This window comes from Tursiops truncatus, chromosome 19, assembly GCF_011762595.2.
Source record: "Tursiops truncatus isolate mTurTru1 chromosome 19, mTurTru1.mat.Y, whole genome shotgun sequence".
NCBI lineage: Eukaryota > Metazoa > Chordata > Mammalia > Artiodactyla > Delphinidae > Tursiops > Tursiops truncatus.
In genome coordinates this window covers 1,477,664-1,495,284 of record NC_047052.1, presented here as the reverse complement: position 1 = coordinate 1,495,284, position 17,621 = coordinate 1,477,664, and positions in this window count along the sequence as shown.

Sequence of the window (17,621 nt, the reverse complement as noted above, 5' to 3'; positions counted from 1 at the left end):
GCATTGCCCAAAGGATTCGAGGAAGCAGCCCGTGACCGAGCGGAGGGTGGGTTCCAGAGTAGCTGCTGGTCAGACGGACCCTCGGGGACCCTGGACTTTGGACGGTCCACGTGAGTTTGGACTGCCCAGGGTAGGGAGGGGGGTCCTGGGGGGTGGCAGGGTATGGGGAGCGCCCTCCGTTAGCAGGAGGAGTGGGTGGGGTGTCAGCTCCTGCTGAGGCCCCGCCACGTTCCCGCGAGAGGAGGCTGGGGGTCCAGCACGCCTGGTGGGAAAGCCCTTGAAAGTGGACGGGTGTGGACGCCCAGCGGTCCCGTGCTTGCCCGGCGTTGCCCACGGAAGACCCTCAAAGCTGACGGCCTCTCCTGTCTTGCTGGGGTCCCCAGAACCCCAGCACCCTCTGTGCCCACCGTGCAGGCTCGTGTTCAACCCAAGAACCCACACGTTCTATTAATAACCAAGTTCTCCTTGATAAAATCGGAAAATCTCCTGCAGGTCTTCTAAATGCAGCAATTCACAGCCTCTCTGTAATTAGAACAAGGCTAGATTACGCCGATTAGAACAATGAAGGAAAGGCTGCCTCACGCTGTGGATAATGCTTTTTGTGGAAACAGATTATGAATCACGACCCTGACAACGTCCCCCCCAGAGTTTATTTAGGGTTTTTTTGACTTGAAGAAGGCTCTGTAAATGGAACCTCAGAAATGCTGAGCGAATCCCAAATGTGGTTTATAGAAGAAGTTTGAAGTAGTCCAACTTAATTCCAGATTGCCTGCATTTTTTTTTTTGCATCTGTGAAATCAAAACCAGACAGATGCTTTATTTAAATGCAGCGCCTGATGCTAATTTTTTTCCCATGGCTAGTGTAAGCGGTCCTGGCTTTCTCGGTTTCTCTGAGTGTTTATCTTGGAGCGGCTCGAATCTCTTCCATGCTCTTTCTCCTCCTCCCGTGGCGTCCCCGGTCTCTCTTCCCCCTCGCAGGGTCTCAGGAAGCAGCCTGGGCAGGGAGGCAGGGGTAGGGGCAGCCACTGGGGTCTGTTTCCCAGACCCTCCTGCTGGGATCATGGCCTCCAGCCTGCTGGGCTCTGCCTCTCCCACCATTTCTCCTTCCGTGACCCCATTTCCACTCTGGAACTCTGGTCTGGCCCTAAGCTGTCTCACACTCACTGTTTCCGAGCAAACATGAGCATTCGTTACACATCCCCCGCCCCGCTTTTGCCTAAGCTGCCGTCCCACCCAAGTGCCTACCTTATGAGCCTGAAAATGCCCCCGTCCCCCCTCCTCCCAGTGTCCGTTCCTGTTTCACCAATTCCGTGACATCTCCCTCACCCCAAGCACCGCGACTGGCTCCCTCCCCCTAGGTCCCATGTCTCTTTGTAGCATCTGTGACATCGTGGGAGACTGTCTGTTGTCATCCTGAGTGCTGACTCCCGGGGATTGCCCCAGCTGCTGTGTGAGGCTGTGTGACTTGGTAGGAAGGACACTGCATGCTTCTTTAATGATGTCATCGCGTGCAGGAAGGAGGAGGTGGCAGCTCCCGGGCAGACGTCTGCTGAGCATGGTCTGGATCCCTTGGTGCTTGAACCTGCCAGAGCGCCAGAACCCCTGGGGGCTCGTTAAGCACGGATCCCAGGCCCAGAGCTTCTGGTTCAGGAGGTGGGGACACTGACGCTTGTCCTGGGCTGGCAGCCTCAGCCTCCCCAGGAACCCTGTTCGCAATGCAGACCCTCGCCCTGCCCAGACCTCCTGCGCCAAAGTCTACATTTAAAAAGATCCCCAGGTGGCTCCTGTGTTTACCAGAGCTTGAGAAGTGCTGGCTTAGCCCCTCAGCTCCCTGGAGCAGCGACCCCATGTCCCGTGTCTCTAGCAGTCTTTGCACATGCTCGTAGGACGGATGCTCTGTAAGCCAGGTGTTGCCTCATTTTCCCATTTGAAAAGGAAGACCCTTCTTTCCTGAACCTTGTCCCCAGTGAGGGGAAGATGCTCTATTAAAACCCTGAAGGGCGGGCTTCCCTGGTGGCGCAGTGGTTAAGAATCCGCCTGCCAATGCAGGGGACACAGGTTCGAGCCCTGGTCCGGGAAGATGCCACATGTCGCAGAGCAGCTAAGCCCGTGCGCCTCAACTACTGAGTCTGCGTGCCTAGAGCCCACGAGCCACGGCTCCTGAGCCCGCGCGCCTAGAGCCCGTGCACCGCAACAAGAGAAGCCACCGTGATGAGAAGCCCGTGCACCGCAACAAGAGTAGCCCCTGCTCGCCTCAACTAGAGAAAGCCCGTGCGCAGCAACGAAGACCCAACGCAGCCAAAAATAAATAAATTAATTAATTTTTAAAAATAAAAACACTGAAGGGCATTACATAGCAGCACTTTTTAAAGTCTCTGGAGGTTCAGCAAATGCGGATAAGATCGGGGGGAGGGCACGCCTTCAATTGTACCTTCTGAGCTGTATACCTGCCCCGTCACCTCTGACAGCAGAAACGTCTGAGTGCACTTCTCAAAATAGCACCAGAAGGATGAACGTGGTAATGCTTGGACGCTGTACCCAAGCAGTAGGTAGGGTACAGAGGTCTCTTGAGGTCAAGGAGGAATTGACTTGGGGAGGGACGTTGGGCCATGTGGACGCGCGTACGTGCGCAGGCCTGGGGCTCCTCTCGGAAGCGCTGGGCATACGCACCACGGGTTTATCGTGCCCCTGCTGTGTGCAGGGCACTGGGCTGGGTCCTGGGGGCGGGGAATCCCTCCCTGTACTGGTTATCAGCGCAGAAACAGCCACAGAAATACTAACCAACCAGGAGGGAAGCAGATTCCAGGGCACTTTCGAGAGCCTCGTGCGCCATCCCTGCCTCCGACCCCTTCCTGTCCTGCCTCGACGTTTCTGTCTTGTTTCGTCATCTTGATCCTTTGTGCTGCGAGATGGGTGCTCGTACGTGGGGCTTCGGGCTTCGGATGGGTGGGTGGGTCCGAATCCACGTGTGTAGCTAATCTGGAAACGTCAGGCCCAAACCTTCCCACTTTTCTGGGCGTCTCTCTCTCTTTTTCTTGGTCTGAAACATTTTGATTAGTATAGACTCGCAAGAGTGGGGAAAACTTTAAAGGCTAATTTCAGGTCCAACACCGACACATTTTAGAGGAGAAAAGAGGGGCCCTTGGGCATCTGCCTGGGTAGTGGCTGAACCAGCGCTGACACCGCCCCCCTCCACGGCCCCCACACACCGGGCGCCATGCTGGGCGCTTTGCACACCTCACGCTTTTGATTCGCGTAGTGGAAGAGATGACATGTTGGTGAGATTAACAGAGGCTCGTGTTAGCTGGAGCAAGGAGGGCGGGGAAGGAGAGGGCAGCAGAGGTCGAGCTGGAGTAGGTCAGGATGAGATCACACACAGCCCTACGATGCATGTTTGGGATTAGTCGTCGTCCTGAGGGCAGCAGGGAGCCACTGAAGGCTCTAGGCTGGGAGGAACACAGGCAAAACTGTGCCTTCTAAGCACCCCTGTTGGATTTGGCAGGGCTGAGACGGAGGCCGAGGTGAGGCTGGTGCGGAGCCCGGGAGAGCGACGGGGTTGCGTGAACGAGGGCAGTGTGTGTAGAGACGTGTAAATGGGATTTTGCAAACCGTTACAGTCGTGCTGTGCCTTCCGTGGAGTATTCGTTTCCTGTTGCCTCTGTTACAGACTTAGAGCTTTAAACAACAGAAATTTGTCGTCTCCCAGACCTGGAGGCCGGAAGCCCCCGAATCCGGGTGTCGCAGGGCCGAGCTCCCTCCAGAGGCTCCGGGGTGTCCTTCCTGCCTTTTCCAGCCCCCGGGCCTCCAGGCTGCATCCCTCCATCCCTGCCTCCTCTCCTCTCCCTCTGTCTCCCTCTTCTAAGGATACTTGTGACTGAAGTCAAGCCATCCAGGAGCATCTCATCTTAACGCACACCCGCAGCGTCTTTGCCATGTAGGACGGCATCCACAGGTTGAGGGATTAGTACCTGACGTCTCTGGGCTGCAGTCCAGCCCCTCACATGGGGCCAAAGGGCTCACCTTCATTTGCTGCTCCCTGCTAGCTGGAAGGGGCTTCCGTGGTCCCTGGCCTAGCCTGGACCTGCCGTTGGGAAGTGCTTCCATGTCTATGACCTCTGACCCTCCCAGGATTCCACGAGAGGGGCAGGCAGCTGCACTCCGGCCTGGAGAGACGAAGGACAGGCTCAGAGGGAGGGAGTGACTAGCCCCAGGTTGCCCAGCCAGCGACCCTTGCAGATGCAAGCCTTGTGCTCTGATGAACGGCACAGGGGAAGGGCTTTCAGGCGGGGCAGCAGGCTGGCCGGGCCACCTGGGGAGGCGTCACGGGGAAGCCAGGAGAGAAGCTGACCACTCGGGGCCCTTTGGCTGCAAGGACAGAAACCCAGCCTGGGCGCCCCCAGCACAAGCGGACCTGCTGACCTGAGCCCTGAGAGCACGTGTCCGGCTCGAGGCTCTGCTTCCTTCTCAGGAGGGCCGGCCCTCGTGACAGCAGGGTGGCGTCTGGAAGGGTCTGGTCACGCCCCTGTGTGGCACGAGCTCCTTTCTCCAGGGCTCCCAGCCGTGTCCCAGAACCTCATCTCAGGGGCTGGACTCGGGCCACTGCCCCCTGGAGCAGTCCTCGAGACCTGGCGACAGTTGCTCCGATGGGCTGGATCACGTGGCAGTTCTGGGAGCCGGTCAGCTCTGCCCAGACCACGTGACCCGAGGAGAGGTGGGAGCGGGGGTGCCATGGGGGCGACTGAAGAGCCGTCGCGGCAGCCGGGGCACAGACCCTGTGGAGCTGTGGCCGTCCTGGCTAACACGCTGACCACACAGAGGGCCGTGTCTCGGGGGTATCTCCACCCCCGGGGTTTGGTCCTGAGACCCTGAGCGGCAGACCTTCTGACCACACCGGAGGATGACCTTCCCGCCTGTGTGGAGTCTGTGTCACACGAAGCTGGGGGACACATGCTCAGCTTCCACTTAGCCGTTCCCTCCTAAGTGTGGGGCAGAAGTGTGTTTGCAAACAGCTGTAAACATTTAAGACGCCAGTGACCACATCAAATGTGCACTGGGAAAAAAAAAGAAAGGCGCTGCATGTGCATGCAATCACACGTGTGCAGGCAGCTCGGGTTTCTCTCTGACACCAGGGACGTCCTGAACTTTATGGGAAGAAGCCTCAGCTGTTTGCACGGTCATCACTGTCCCACGTGTGGGCGTTTGAGCCTTCAAATCACGCGCAGGGAGGGAACGTAGCATCCGCTACGTGCCAGGCGCCGAGCTGAGCATCAGACGTCTGCTCGCCAATCCTCGATGACCTTGGGGAGGAGTGTGACCCACCCCATCCTGATGAGGACACTGAGGCTCAGAGAGGTTCAGCAGCTTGTCCGAGGACGCCCAGCAGCAGGTGGCAGAGCAGGACGTGCTGTGTGTGTCGGGTGTCTCTTTTTAATCGCAACGTTTTCTTTTCCGTGTCCTCATGTGCTGCTGAATTAAAATGTCATCATTCTAGACGAGCGCCCAAATGCTGTCCCTTTCCTGCAAAGGGGACCGAGTGTAGGATTGGAGAGAGCCTGCGGGTTCCCTTGGACACTGGAGAGAGTTATGTGGGCTTAGCACAGGTGTTGGGTTTAAGGAGTTCTCCTGGGAGAGCAGGGTCTGGGTGCCTTGAACTATCTCCCCAAGTCTCTGGGGAAGATAATCTCACCCCTGTGGTGAAGCTGGGCCCCCATCCCAGCCACGGCGAAGGCGGGAGGGGCAAGTCCTCCCTGCATCCCCCTCAGTTCCTGCCCACCTTGGGTCCCGTGCTGTGACCCCACGTCACAGAGTGGGGAAGGGGAGCAGTGGGGCCCGAAATCCTGCACGGTGGGTGCCGGGGTCTCAGTTTCCCACACGATGACCCCAGACTCAGGTCCCACAGCTGGAAGACCAGGGCTCGGATTCAAACTCAGGTCTTCAGATTTCCTGGGGTTGCCCCGTGTTGCTTACGTGCAGGATAAGCGTGTTGGTTTAAGGTCTGTGCTTCTGTTCTGCTGTGCCGTCTTCTCCTGTGTAATGAGCATCCCAAACACCAGGACTAGAGCTCCCAGCAGCTCTGCAGGCTCTGGAGGGTGGTGGAAACAAGGTCCGAGGCTGGCTTTCCATTCACACGCCCCCCCTCCCCCGCCTTCGCCCGCCCCGGGCCCGGGCCCGGCATCCCTGTGGGGCCGACGTCCTTGCCCCCCTGTGCAGGCGGGACCCCAGAGACCCAGAAGTCCAGCCGCCCAGCCGGAGCTGCAGCTGCGTCTGCTCCTTGCCAGGCAGCTGCACGACCAGAGCGGCCGTGCACAGTGCGTGCGCTAAGCGGCGGTGCCCCCTGGACCCCAGCTTCCCGGCAGGGTCTCCGTGCCCTTCTGGCTGTGGCAGCAGGCCTGCCAGGTAGGCATGGGTCACCCTTGGGTCGTTGCCAGAGGCGGGTGTGTCATTGCTGAGCGCAGACGTGCCATTGTGCTGTCCCCTCCCCTCCGTCCCCGCACCCACCATGAGGACGAGGGGCTGGCGCCCTCCTCGCTGGGGTGGAGGTGCCCTGGCGGGTCGCCCTTGCGTTGTGAAATCAGTTCGTTTGGCATCAGCGTGGCTGCCGTTGTCCAACTCATCCTTCATCGTGTCAGGGCTCGCGCCAAGAATAGCACAGTGTGTTGCTGGCACTGTCCCGCCAAGTGGGAGGGCCGTGGATGGCCAAGCGGCACGGGTCCAGGAGGCCGTCAAGGGCAGGGAGACATGAGGGGCTGTCTGCTGCTGCTGGGGGAGCATTCTGTCTGCAGGGGCCGGGGCCTGGGCCTCGGGATATGGACACGGGGTCCTGAGAGAACCGTGTGTGCTATTGCTGGGAAGCCCATCACTAGTGGACTGGGTGCAATGACCATGGCCCCAGCCCCGACTGCTCTGAGTCCTTCTCTCCACCTGACTGCAAGTCCCTGAGGGCTCCTGTCCTGATCCACTGAGGGCTCCTGTCCTGGTTCCCCTGAGGGCTCCTGTCCTGCTTCCCCTGAGGGCTCCTGTCCTGATCCCCTGAGGGCTCCTGTCCTGGTTCCCCTGAGGGCTCCTGTCCTGCTTCCCCTGAGGGCTCCTGTCCTGATCCCCTGAGGGCTCCTGTCCTGATCCCCTGAGGGCTCCTGTCCTGCTTCCCCTGAGGGCTCCTGTCCCGCTTCCCCTGAGGGCTCCTGTCCTGATCCCCTGAGGGCTCCTGTCCTGCTTCCCCTGAGGGCTCCTGTCCCGCTTCCCCTGAGGGCTCCTGTCCTGATCCCCTGAGGGCTCCTGTCCTGCTTCCCCTGAGGGCTCCTGTCCTGCTTCCCCTGAGGGCTCCTGTTCTGATCCCCTGAGGGCTCCTGTCCTGCTTCCCCTGAGGGCTCCTGTCCTGCTTCCCCTGAGGGCTCCTGTTCTGATCCCCTGAGGGCTCCTGTCCTGCTTCCCCTGAGGGCTCCTGTCCTGCTTCCCCTGAGGGCTCCTGTCCTCATCCCCTGAGGGCTCCTGTCCCGCTTCCCCTGAGGGCTCCTGTCCCGCTTCCCCTGAGGGCTCCTGTCCTGATCCCCTGAGGGCTCCTGTCCTGATCCCCTGAGGGCTCCTGTCCTGATCCCTCTGAGGCTCCTGATGCCCTTTGGCCAGTAGAGCGGTGTTTCGGAGGCTGCTTGAGGAAGAGCCTGAAGGTTACAAACGGGAAGAAAGAGAACTGCCAGTTGTGCGGTGGAGTCAGAATCTGAACAGCCCTCCTGAAGTACTCGCTATTTTGAAAGAATATCTGTCAATATCTGTACCAGGTCCCCAGCAGGACTGGTGTCCACAAACTTCAGTCCAGCCCTGGGAACTGCTGGCACTGAGGTCTTGAGGGGGTGCTCCCCCATGGCTTGAGCACTTGGCCGTGGCTGGACAGGCCTAAGCAAAGGGGCTCTGGGCTGGGCGAACCGTGATGAAGGAGCATGAAGCCTCCACCAAAGGTTCCAGCCTGCCGAAAGCCCAAGGCCCGATGGCTGCGGCTCGACCCTCGGGACACCTGACATCTCAGGTGCCAGGTACAGAGGTGGGCAGTCCTAGGGTTGGCCACCATCTCCCCAGAGGCCCCGAGGCCCCAGCTCGTCCCGCGTGTCCTTAGTTGTTGCTGTAGCGTCGTCCGGCATCTGCAGGCACCAGGCCAGCTTCTTTCCGGAAAGCACAAAGGCGGCCCAGGTTCCAGCTGGGGCCAGGGGTTCCTGGGCCATGAACAGACCAGACTGCATCCTGCAGTTGGGCGGGTACTGGATCTGGAGTCTGAAAATCTGGATTTGAGATCACAGGCTGCCTCGACAGTGTGGCCTTGTCTCACTTCTGGCAAACGGGGTAATGACGTCACCACCCCGAGGGTTTCGGGAAGATTAATTGACAAGATGCATCCGAAGGTACTTTGAACTCTTTTTAAATATATTTATTTTTCTTCATTCGGTCACACAAGAGAGAAAGGGCCAAGGGAGCTGAATAAACAAGAGTAGGGGAGGCAGCGTTGAGGGAGAGGAAAAAGAAGAGGTATGTATTGGGGCGAAAGTCAGAATTCTTCCAGCATCTCTCCTGGGAGCCAAGTGACGAACCTTATTCATTCATTCGTCAGTCCCTAAACACCAAGGCACGTTAATAGGCCCAGCTGAGAATTTTTTTTTTTTTTTTGCGGTACGCGGGCCTCTCACTGCTGTGGCCTCTCCCGTTGCAGAGCACAGGCTCCGGAGGCACAGGCTCAGTGGCCATGGCTCACGGGCCCAGCCGCTCCGCGGCATGTGGGATCCTCCCGAACCGGGGCATGAACCCGCGTCCCCTGCATCGGCAGGCGGACTCTCAACCACTGCGACACCAGGGAAGCCCCCAGCTGAGAATTTTAAAAGGAATCACAGTTCCTGCTCTCATGGAATAGAGGCAGAGAGGAAGTAGTGCTTGTGTCTGGTGGTGAGTTGCTGGTCAGTTTTGCGTCTGTCAGGGAGAGAGGACTGCATGTTTGCGCCCCCCTCAGATTCATTCACTGAAGCCCTAGCCACCAGCGGGGTAGTATTTGGAGGTGGGGCCTTGGAAGGTAGTTTGATGTGGTCGTGACGATGGTGACAGTGGTGATATTGGTGATAATGATAATGACGGTGATGATGGTGGTGGTGATGGTGGCGGCAGTGACGGTGATGGTGGTGGTGATACTCTGACAGTGTTGATGACGTTGGTGGTGATGCTGCGGGTCGGTACCTGTGGACCATGGGCTTTGGTCCAGCCACTCTCTCGGCTCTCGACCTTGCTTACCTGGTTGTTTCCCTTCACAAATCAGCAAAGCTTGGAGTTATTGATTATCCTCCTCTTCTAGGTGAGAGATCAGGGACCTGGAAGTGAAGACACTTGCCCAGGTCACGTAGCCAGCAGATGGCACTGAGCTGGCCAGCGCCAGAGCTCACTCTTAACCACCTCAGGGTCCCGTCAGGTCATCCCAGCCCCGGGGGGAGGGTGCGGACCTGGGACACCAGTCAGGATTGTCCCAAGACGTGGCAGAGGTCACGTGCTCTGCACACACCAGGCAGCGGGATGGGGAAGGAATGGTCTGTTAACTGGTATCATCTGCCTGCAGGACCCTCGTGGCTCCCAGGCCTGGTGGCCTCGGGCACAGGTGCTCGGCCGGCGTCTGGAAGCACTCAGCTACTGCTGGAGAGGGTGGCCTCACCACGTAGCCTCCGCCGGGCGTGGGTGACGTCTGCAGTTTCACGCCGTGTCCTTTCCTCCTTCCCTGCCCATTGTGATTCGCTCTGGGGCAGATTTAAGCCCTTCTTTATTTTCCAGTCCAGGGGTTTGTCAGCGTTTCAGCAGACTTGCATAAATCCACCTTTCTGGTGCCAGGACAGTACCGCCGAAGGGAAACGTCCTGTTGTTCTGTCCTTGGAAAGGAGGGAGCGTCGGGTTTCAGGAGTGCGAGGGAGCCAGGCGATCACAGACCCTCACGGAATGCTCCTTCGGAAGACCCCGCTGCTCTCCCAGGAAGTAATTCTCCCTGAGCCCCATTCAGGGGCCAGTTTGGCAAGGGGGCCCAGGCTTCGAGACGTGGTGGCAGTCTTGTTGCAAACCGTCTATTCTCAGAACACAGCTGGGCTGCGTTGTAATCACACACAGATCTCGGCAATAAATAAGGTGTGCACGGACGTGCTCTCAGATGAGTGTGAACTTCTGCAGTGTGCACAAACAAATCTCCCAGGCTTGAGACGGCTAGAGGGAGCCAAGAGGGGTGGACCAGGGCCGTCTGGGGGCCGCGGTGAGTGGCTTTTTGAAAATCCACAGTTTAGTTCACACCGATGGCTTGGTACGAGGCTGTGGGCGGGAGGGTTTTCTGGGAAAGCGAGAAGCGGTCGGGAGTGGCTGTGGAGGCTGCGGCTGCTGCCCTCCCTGGTCCAGGAAGGAGGTTGCAGCTCGATTCTGGAAGTCAGGCTGCTTTGGCGGGTGTCCCCTGGCACATCGTCAGAGCCTGACACACAGGTAGTGACGGTGCTCACCGAATGGGTGAGGCGTGTGTAATTTCGTCTAGAGAAAGGGTGGAAACGGACAGCTGCTCTGGGACGTTGGGGTACCACGGAGGCTCAAACGAGAGCAGAGCTGTGGACTTCAAGAAAGGGCCTGATGACTCTCCCATTGGTTTTCGTGCCCTGCACTATCTAAACAGAAATCTCTTCCAGAGTGATTCATATTCTGAGTAAACCGGTCAAGGACATCCTCTGTGGGTTTGGGAAGATGAGGTGGAACTCCAGAGAGGACGATTTGACGGGTAGATAGCCGGTCCCATGGTGACTGATTTGGGCAGCTGGAACCGTCCTGCCCAGAGGAGGCCACGGTGCCGCCCACAGCCTCTCCCGAGGCCTCGGGTCTATTCTCGCTTGAGGTTTGGGCTCTGACTCAGCCCCACCTGCCCAGCTGCACCTGGAACGCTGGCACCTCTGAGGCCAGCCCTACCCTTTCAGTCTGGGGGGAAACTGAGGCCCAGAGCGGGCCGTGGCCCACGCTGAGGGGCACTGACTGTGTGAGGCTGTGCTTAGCAGACGAGTGCCCTGAATCCCAGCCTGGGTTCATCTGGGCAGCACCCAAGCTCGTCGGCCACCAGCTCAGAGGGGCCGGTCCAGGGTCAGGTCTGCTGCCTGGACCAGGTAAGGGGCTGGCTCTGAGTGGGGCGGTTTTGTGACTCTCAGACGGAAGGGCCGGCGCAATTCAGCTCTCCCTGGGTCTGCCCGCCGCTGCGACTGGGGAAGCCTGGGCTCTGCCCGAGGGGCTTAAACAGGAGGAGGAGGGGCTGGCGGGTCCCCTGGGAACTGGCTGCACAGATGCCACAGGGAGTGGGGAGCGCCGTGGACCCCGAGGCCTGTCTCACGCTCACTCGACTCTCTGCCTGGGTCCTCACAACGGCCCTTCGCACCCTGGTGTCACCATTCATCCTAGACGGGAAAGTGATACTCAGAGAGGGCAGCCAGGTGCCCAAGGCCTCACAGCAGGAAGGCACGGCCCTGCCCCACACAGAGCTCTTCCCCAGGGGCCGTGCGGCCTCGTGAGGGTCAGCCCCACCTGTGCCCCCAGCAGGAGGTCCTGGAGGGACCAGTTACTTCTCATCTGGGTCATGGTCCCAAGGGTCTCTAGAGGAGAAACATCTTGTTCATAATTTGTCCCTGGGTTTCTGCCTTTGACAGTCCTCGAGCCTCACGGCTGCTGCCCCGGTAAATCAGGTCGTGATTTACTGGCCTTGGACAGCGCTCCTGGGCATCCCATCTAGGAGGCCGGCTGTTCCCTCTCTCAAGGCCTTTATGTGAACCGTGCTGCGGGGAGCGGGGAGACAGCGGCCTAGACCAGCCGTGGCCTCGGGTCCTGCCTCCTGTACAGAGAGGCGGGGAGCAGGCTCTGGGGCCAGCGGAACAGAAGCTGGCAGGGGTGCCTCTTCCCATGGACCTCCCGCCATCTAGATGCTCCTCTCTCTATTTTCAGTGCTGGGCGCACAGCCTGTGCTCAGGCACCACGTGTCTCAAGGCACAAGCAAAGCGGGTGTCTTTCCCGAAGGCGTGTGGGCCGAAGTCTTGGGGTGACATGACCAGCTTTGCCCGTTCCCATGGTGGTAGTTATCACTGCTGTGTAACAAATGACCCCAAGGTGCAGCAGCTGTGCTCCATCTCACAGTTTCCACCCAGGAATCTGATAGCAGCTTGGCACGGTGGCTCTGGCCTCACAGCCTCTCCGTCAAGATGGGCTTGTGCGGTGGTCACCTAAAGGCCTGCCGGGCCTGCAGGGTCCACCTCCAAACTCACGCCTGGAGAACTCACGCTGGCCGCTGTTGGGGTCACCTGCCATGTGGACGTCCTCACGGGGCTGCTTGAGCTTCCCCACAACCTGGCAGCTGACGCCCCCCCCCATCCCCCAGAGCTGTGAATCACGGGAGCGAGGTGGTGCCTGTGGACCTCGCAAGTCACACACCCTCACGTGCGCAACCTCTGTTCATTAGAGGCGAATCTCTAAGCCCAGCCCACGCTGAAGGGAAGGGAATTAGGCTCCACCTTTCAAAGGGAGGAGTGTCCATGCATTTCACAGCATATTTTAAAACCACCATGCCCATTAAAGCTAGGTAAAGTGAATTTCTTCATTCATCCAAAAAATATTCGGTGAGCACCTGCTATGTCCCCACTTCTGGGGACAGAGCAGACGTAAGTGGCCGTCACGTACTCACACGGCAGTGGGTGAACAGACAACACATGGGTGTTTTCCAGCTTGTGTGGTTTAAAGGGTGAAGACCAGGTAAGATGGTGTTTCGGGTGGAGAAGGCCAGGGGAGCCTCGGGCGGCTGACGCTAGTGCAGAAACGCGAGGAGGTGCCGGTGCACGTGGGTCTCTACCTCCCGTGTTCAGAGGCTCGCTCTGGCCGCCGGTGGACAGGAGGCTGGGCTGGGGCTCAGGCGTGGAAGCAGTGAGACCAGTTGGGGCGCCAGCAGTGTCCCGACCAGCACCGTCCAGTAGAACTTACTGCCACGGGGGAAATGTTCTCCATCTGCACGAATGCGATCGCCATCACTCGCACGTGGCTTTCGATCACTTGGAATATGTCTCGTGCAGTCGAGGAAGTGAATTTAAATGTATTGGATTCTAATGACTTTCAACTTAAATAGCACCTGTGGTTCAAGGTGGCTGTAGTGGACAGTGCAGGTCCACAGTGGCTTGGGCGCAGGTGGCAGCGTGGGAGGAGGTAAGAAGCGGCCAGAGCCCGTGTATGTTTTGAGGGTGGGGCTGACAGGTGTTTGATGGGCGGGTGATGAGCAGAATGGGTTGCTAGTTGCCCAGGCCTCCGGACTGTGAAACCCGGGTTTGAATTCCGGCTTTGTTAACGAGTGGTACTGTGGGCTGGGTCCAGTCCCCAAACCTCACCAAGTCTCAGTCTCCTAAGAGTAGGGGTCATTGCTGTGCTGGCTTCTCGGGGTGCCGTGAAGCACAGATGTGATGGTGCCAAGCCCGCGTAGGTCAGACTCTGTACACGTCAGCTTGGGGCGAGCCAGCGCCGGCTGCGGAGAGAGACCATCCCTTTATCGCGCTCGTTCTACTCACAGGAACACTGCTGTCTCCTCGGTGACCGGTGTCAGCCCAGGCTCCACAGGGGCTCCCCTTGGTGCCTTTGGGGCGCACCAAGTTCTGTGCTGTGGCCTGATGGCCGAGGCCTGGCCCTCCCTCTCCCCCAAAAATGCCTCCTCCTGGGCTTCCCGCTCTGGCCTCGCAGGGACGGCCCAGGCTGCACGAGGAACCTTGGCCGGCTCCTCGGCATTGGCCGCACATGACGTTCTAAGGGCTGCCTGTCAGTGGCTGTGCACCTGCCAGGCACATAGACGGGTCCCGGGCGCACGTGCTTGTGGGTTCGTGGCCACAGCACGGCGGCCCTGGGGCCCCGGGCTCCTTGGTCTGGGAGCCTTGCAGGGCACCAGCCCGGCCTGCCTGGGCAGCTCTGCACCTGTGAGCTTGTCCCCAGCGGCCTCCCCTGGGTCGCCGCATCCGACAGCCCCGCGACGAAAGGCCCATGTGACAGCGGACGATGGAGCTTCCAGAAAAGATGAGACCTTTTCATTATAAAACAGGTGTTTTCAGCGGAAAAAATCCAGCCAATGCCAGGCAAGTATCTGACAGATGAGAGCAGCGGTCATGGCCGGAAGCCGCCCAGCCCCGGGGTGCCCTCACCTTCTGTGGTAGGAGGGGGCCGGCCGGGAGAGATCCCGCCCCGAGCCTCCGGCCTCGAGGCTGCTGCGAGCGTGCTGCGGCGAGCGGCGCCGCCGGCCTCCGGTGCTGGGGAGAAAGGGCTCGACCGCTTCTGCTGCTGTCCCTGGACCTTCTTTGGTGAGCGGCCCGTGACCACCCAGGGTGTCGCAGCAAAATAGGATCTGATGTCAGGGCTCCTGCTTCCCCCAAGCGACACTCGGGTTGGGGTGTCTGGGAAGGGACGATGGCCTCCAGCACGGCGCAGACGGGAGGGCGGAGCACGGCTTCAGGGCCTTAGAAACCCTCCGATCACCCCGTCCTTCCTGCGTTGCTTCGCTGACCCTGGGAAGCTGCCTCAGCCCGGGACCAGCGAGGGGCTGCGTGGCCCTGGAGTCCATGGGGGTGGGGAGCCCGCGAGCAAGTCCACGGGCGTGTTCTTGGCTGGCCAGAGCAAGCTCTCAGAGTCCTCGTCTTTCTTGGGTGGAAAAATCAAAAGGGAGGGGGGCAGAGGGGCGCGGGGGACGCGAGGGGCCGGGCTGAAGTGCCCAGGAGGTTCCCAGTCCCGGTAGCCCTGCGACTGGGCTGAGTCCCCGACGGCGCACACACGATGCTCACCACGCCTGCCTCCGCCACCTGGCCGTTGGTGCCACGCCCTTCGGCCAGCCCCTCCGCGTCCCATCCGCCGGCAGTGGGACTGTCAGCAAGCAGGGGGAGGTGTTCCCGCCCGTGGGGAGGATGACAGGTGGATGAAAGGGACACGTGTGCCAAGTGACGGATCGGTGATGGGGCAGGCACGCAGCGCCGGCACCACCAAACCCTGGCAGGCTTTCCTGGGGAAGACAGAATCGGGGAGCAGGCCCAGCAGGGACGTGCCTGGTTCTCCAGGGTGCCCCGGGAAGAGGGGCAACTCTGTGTCCAGGCACTGCCTCTGGGGCTCGGACAGAAGCCTTCCCTGGAGCCTGGGAGACCGAGAACCCGTCGCTCCCACAATGAGAGGGTGGCTCGCTGCCCTCTGTCACCGGAACCGAAGGCCCGCCAGGGAGAGCGCGTGCTCTGTACCCGTCGGTCCCTCTGCTCCCGCGCCGAGCTAAGCAGGGAGACCGACCCTCTCACCGTCACTGGACCAATGGCCTACGATACAAGGAGGGATTTTTGAACGGCCGGCCGTGCCTCTGCTTGTCGTCAGTATGGCCGTGGGCTGGACGGCACGGCACGGCCGGGTGAGGGCAGCCGGTTTACTCTGCCTGGTCTCGCTGTTAAAGCCATGGCGTGGGATGAGACTTGGGAGAAAAATCCTAACAAACAAGACGTGTTTCCAGTTTTCTGAGAGCCTTGACGCCTCGTCTCTGGGCGTGAATAGCTGTCAGCTCCTCGGGTTCTCCCGAAGACGCCCTCCGCCCACACTCAGGCCCACGCCCCTGACGCCACCCTCACAGCTGCTCCAGATGCAGGAGGGGGACCGGTGGCCCTGGCCTTGGGGACAGCGTGAGTCCCTTGTGTGTGCGATGAGGTGGCCAGTCCATGCGAGCACTTCGTCGCTGGGCAGGGGCCTGGGAAGTTCCGTGTCCCTGCTGTGTCCACAGACGCCCCCGGGCGCCCGCGCTGTCGTGGTCCCCGGCGAGCAGCGCGCTTCTCCCTGGCCCCGTGAGCCACCAGCCTGCTCTGTGCCCCAGCTCGCCCGTCTGGACCAGGCGGCAGCTCTTTTCTGTAAAAGAGCCAAGTGGTAGATACGTTTTTGTCACTTATTCTTGCTTTGCTGCCTCTTTCTTTAAAAATGCAGTCAGTTCACAGGTCAGACTTGGCCGTGGGCCGCAGTTTGCAACCCCTGGAGTGGACAGTGGGGTGAACAGCGCCTGTCTCGGGGGGACCCCGGAGGCCCCGAGCAGCGCGCCGCCTGGCGGGCGTGGCGGGCGTGGCTCCCCGGTCGCTTGCAGGGAACCGAGGCTCGGAAAGGCTAAGGATTTCCCGGAAGTGCCGTGGCGGCTGGTGGGCGGGGCTCTGCCTGAGCCCCAGGCTGCTGGCTCCGTGCTCGTGGCCGACAGACCCTGCTGGCCTCACCCCACCTGTCCGCTGGGCTCTCCCCTCCCTGCCTTCTCCCCAGACTCCCCAAACTCGTGGCCCCTCCAGGGAGATTTGCATCTCAGAGTCCCCAGAGGGCAGCGCCTAGCCCAGGGAAGGGCAGCCTCAGGGAGCTCCTAGCTGGGCTCAGGGGCCCGGGACCCAGTGACCCACAGTGTGCATTGGCTGCTGTCCCATTCCGTGAGAGGTGAGGGTGGCATCACGTCCCATAAGCCCTCGTGGCGAGGCCGCGTAGAAGGGACCGAGCTTCGCTGCCCCTCAGGCGGTGCCTGCAGCCGCGGCCTGGGGGCTGGGCTCCGGCCGTCCGGCCACGTGTAGGCATGGAGGCCCTGGTGACCCTGCTCAGGGTCCCCGAGGTTCCCGAGGTCGGGTCAGCTGTACCGGGCGAGCGGGGGCCAGATGCCCTGTGTACCTGCCCCAGGTGACGTCTCGTCCTTCACCTGGTACCCTTGTCCCCGACGGAGCCACCCAGCAGGATGCGTTTGCTCTGGTCCTGAAGGATCCGGGTTCATCTCCTCTTAGCACCTGAGGCACAGAACGTTGGGGAGGAACCTGGGGGAACACAGCTGAGCTTGCGCTTCCACGGCGGCCCCGAGGGGCGTGTGTCTTTTCTCATCCTCCTGCCTGCTTAGATGTCGTCAGGCCCCACATTGTCCCCGAGGGAGTCTCCCTGGGCCAGCACCCAGGGCGCGGAGGTGACAGGGACAGGGATGTGCGATGACGGCTCCAGGAGGTGTCTCTGCCCGTGTGGCCCTTGGCGTGCGGCACGTGTCCTGCGCTGTACGGGGCCTCGCTGAGCAGGGCTGCAGCCTCGCACAGCTGGGTAAAGTGCCCTGTGACAAGGGCAGCCTGAGTGATACCTTGGGAGCAAGAGGAAGGTTCAGGTCAGCCCCCAGGGAGGCACAGAGCTGAGAGGGAGGCGGAGGGGAGGCGGGGTGCGTCCACAGGGGCTGCGACCTGGCCCGGGTGCCTGGGAGCCTCAGCTGGGGGCTGCCCATCTCCGTCCGTGCCCTGGAGCCTCCGCCATCAGCCTGCTGCTTGGGGGCACTGGGCATGCCAGGGCCTCACCCACACTGTGTCTTCAGTCCTCGTGGGAGCCCAACCGAGCAGGTCCTCGTGCTAGTGTCCTGGGGCCACCATAACCGATGACCATGCACCAGGGGCTTGAAACAGCACAAGTCTATCCTCTCCCAGTCCTGGAGCCAGAAGTCCAAAGTCAAGGTGTCAGCGGGCCGAGTGTCCTCAGGGGGCTCAGTGGAGGGTCCCTCCTGCCTCTTCCAGCTCCTGGGGGCCCCAGCGTCCTTGGCCTTTGGCCGCCTCCCTGCAGTCTCTGCC